The sequence below is a fragment of the Martes martes genome (genome assembly GCF_963455335.1).
Source record: "Martes martes genome assembly, chromosome: 4".
Lineage (NCBI taxonomy): Eukaryota > Metazoa > Chordata > Mammalia > Carnivora > Mustelidae > Martes > Martes martes.
In genome coordinates this window covers 14302737-14306762 of record NC_137891.1, presented here as the reverse complement: position 1 = coordinate 14306762, position 4026 = coordinate 14302737, and positions in this window count along the sequence as shown.

Genomic DNA, 4026 nt, shown 5'->3' with positions numbered 1-4026 from the left:
AAATTTTGAGTGTTTTTTTTTTTTTCCTTTTTCCTTCTTCAGTAAAAGCTAAGTGATATGGCAGTCCTAGCGATTTATAAATCATGTTAGGGAATTTGTACTGGAACCTGAGAGTGCCATGGAGACTTCAAAGGGTTTAAGTGATGGAAGTGGTACTATCAGATTTGTGTTTCAGAAAAATCACAGTGAGATCATGTGTGGCTAAGTATTTGCATATTATAAAGCGGTATGCAAATACAGTTGATGAGTAAAAATAGTACATACCAATGGCCTAGAGACACATGGCACACAATTTCAAGGCAAGCCCTTCGAATCAAACTCCCTGAAAATATCCAGTAATGGCACGTCTAGCTATAAACAATTTATCTCCCGAGTACCTCGCTGCTGATAACCAGGTCTGGGCCTAGGAGGAGAGCTGGCCAAAGCAAAGGGGCATGGCGGAGGGGCAGAGTGTGCCAAGAACATGGAAGATCTGCTTTTCTCAAAGATGACTTGATCAGCAGTTCAGGCTAATTTGGTCCCTGTAACAAATACCCGAGTTCTGGGGCCTCAAAGAAGACTTTTAGAAGATTATCATAAGGACATGATCAAAGAATTGCACAAAGATGAATTTGTTCTTTGCAACATTATTTATACTGTGAAAAAGTTAACAAAAATGTCCAGTAAGAGGGAAATAATGATGTAAATTATTACACAACTGTTTAATAGTGGTTGAAAACTAGGCATTTATTAGAGTGATATTTTGAAAGATTGTGGCACAGAAAATGTTCACAATATTAAAAATATGTATGTAAAGTATGCGACAGTTTTCTACTAATACCCATCTTCCCTTTTCCTTTTAATAAGAAACTCCTGATTTTTAGTGGAAAATATGGCCCAGCCAGAAACCTCATTTCTCAGCTTACCTGGCTTCTGAGTGTGACCATACATATAACTGAGTTCTGGACAGTGGAATGTGACCAGGAGGGATGTGTGCCATTTCCAGACTGTTCCCTAGGTTTTTATAGATGAGTGTTCCCTTTGCCTGTGCTTTTCTGTAAGGTTGAGTTGCAGACTGATGGGAGCTCAGAGATGTACCTTGGACCCAGCACCTGTCTAGGAAGTAGTTGTCTCCCGTATTGAGGAAACTCCTGCCCATTGTGAATGCCTCACCAAAGCTCAAGTGACCCATGAGGGACATATGTTTGAGGGACACTCGTTTGAAGGTCACTGATCAGGTGCTCAGGTGAGCAACTTGAGAAAGTCACACACTCAGCAGGAGAGTCCTGGTGAGCCGTATCTTCTCGTTCTAAGTCTGGCAGCACCTTATCTCTTAGATGAACTGTGATAGTGTGGGGACTGCAAGTGACATGAAGAGACAAAGGAAGGACTGTCACAGGAGTACAGGTGGGTATATATAAAGTGTGAATGAACTTGGACTATTCATTTTGGGTCATTTCTCCTTTGATCTATTTTTGTTGACTCTGAATTCTGCTCCCTTTCTGTCACGGGTTGAATGCTTCCCACCCTCCCCCCAGCACATTCTTATACTGAAATCCTAACACACAATGCCTCAGAAGGAGACCTTACCTGCAGAAGGATCTTTGCGGATGTAATCAAGTTAAGACGAGGGCACAAGGGAAATAAGTCAATCAGAGAAATACAATTATCATATGGTTGCACTCCTATGTGGAGCGTAAGGGATAGTGCAGAGGACTATAGGGGTACAGGGGGGAAAACGGAATGGGAAGAAATCAGAGAGGGAGACAAACCATATGAGACTCTTGACTCCGGGGAAACAAACTGAGGGTTGTGGAAAGGGAGGTGGGTGGGGTTTGGGATAGCTGGGTGATGGGCATTAAAGAGGGCACCTGATATGATGAGCACTGGGTGATATACTCAACTAATGAATCATTGAACATTACATCAAAAACTAATGATGTACTATACCTTGGCTAATTGAATTTAAATTAAAAAAAAAAAAAAAAAGATGAGGTCCCTGGAGTGGTCTCAAATCTAACATGACTGGTTCCTTATAAGATGACACATGGACACACACAGGGAAGATGGCCAAGTGACAGTGGAGGTTGAAGTGTTATTACTGCAAGCCAAGATTTCCAACAAACCGTGAGAAGCTAGGGAGAGTCAGGGAAGGACCCTGCCACAAGCCTGCAGAGACAGCATGTCTCTGATAACACCTTGATTTTGGACTCTGAGGCTCCAGATCTATGAGATAATGAATTTTTTTTTTTAAGCCACCCTGTTTGAGCAACATGGCAAGACAGCCCTAGGAAACTAGCCCACTCTTTCTGGGCCACCTAATTCCCTGCAGAAATGGCCAAAGCGGGCAGAGCAGTCCAAGTAGCAAGACACCGGTAGGGTTCTGACCCCTTCCCCAGGGCCCTGGGAGTGACTGGTGGGCCAGGCTGGGGCCTTGACTTAGGGGATTTCCCTCAGCATTAAAACCAGAATGGATCAGACATGAACACTTGCAAGACTTATTACTTAACCTGATTCCTACCAGGGTTATGGGGGGAAAGAAACATCAGGGGTTTACAGGAGACCTTCCAAGCCCAAGCTCTTGTCACCTTCTCCCCATTCCCTTTTATGGGTTCTTTTTTTTTTCTGGCACAAAATTCATCCCAGATTTGTACTCAGGTGGAGCAAACTAGACACATGGGAACATCAGCACCAATAAAATCACAGATTACTTCATTTGCGTGCACTTTTCTCCTTTAAATATCATCACCACGAGGCGGAGGTCCTATTGCCAGGGTGACCAGTAACAGAAAATGAGCAGGCTGGCTTTGTCAGACACTCTCTACTTTGACTCACTTCCGCTGTGTTCTCAGCTACCCTCTCAACTGCCATTAAAAGATCACAAACCATTCCATAGCTCGACATTTTTCTCATCTTGTTTCACTTTTTGCTTTGGGTAAGATTTTACTCCTTATCTTACCGGGTTTGCGAATTTAGCTCTTTCATTTCTTCCAGCTGAACTTGATGACCCTTCTCCACCTGTTCCATTCGGTCTCCCTCCGATCGACCCCCAACTTTACCATTTCTGTTTCTGTGTTTCTGGTGCCTGGCAACTCAGTTCTATGACCTGTCTGGAGTGTGAATTCCAACTTGGTTATAAATTAGCTCCCTGGGGGCACCTGGGTGGCTCAGTGGGTTAAAGCCTCTGCCTTCAGCTCAGGTCATGATCCCAGGGTCCTGGGATTGAGCCCTGCATTGGGTTCTCTGCTCAATGGGGAGCCTGCTTCCTCCTCTCTCTCTGCCTGCTTGTGATCTCCATCTGTCAAATAAATAAAATCTTAAAAAAAAAAATGCCATTGGTATTGTGATTGGGATGGCATTGAAAGTATTAAAAAATAAATAAATAAATAAATAAGCTCCCTGACCCTGCGATACATGCTTGAATAATTCCAGGCAGCAGGTTGCCATTCTGTAATATGAGATGTTGTATGACAGTCTGGACGCAGCTTTGATCTGGGCGGCTGTGGGTGGCCCAGCCAGGCTGGGTGACTTCCTCTGCCTGGGCCTGGCCAGGGCTGTCTCTGGCTCATCAGCCTACAGCACATGCTGTTGCTGGAAGAAACTGTTCGTGGGCGCCCTGTTGGGCCCCTCAGCCCCCACCTGCTCCTGAGCAAGCAACACCGTACGGCAGGGTAAACTCATCTTTGAAGGCCAAGGACGACTGGTGCTGGTTGCCTATTGGTTTGAAACCTGGGGAGATTCCCAGGTAAAATTAGAAACCAGGCTCCGCATAGGGACGGCAGTGGGGAGAAAGAGGCAGGCCACTCCAGACAGGTCAGTGGCAGCTACCATGACGCTTGTCCCGGGCCCCGCAAGCCCAGGCACAGGCCAGCCAGAATCTTAGCAGTTATAACGGGGTTCGGTCTGGGACCAGCCAGCACCTCCCTCCCTCCGGCTGCACCCCTGAGCCGGTCCTACTGTGGCAGTGCTGGACTAAAGGTACATCCCCAGGCCGGCAGAGGGGGTGGGGAGTCTCCGATTGCGCCAGGGTCAACCGGAAGTCCTGTC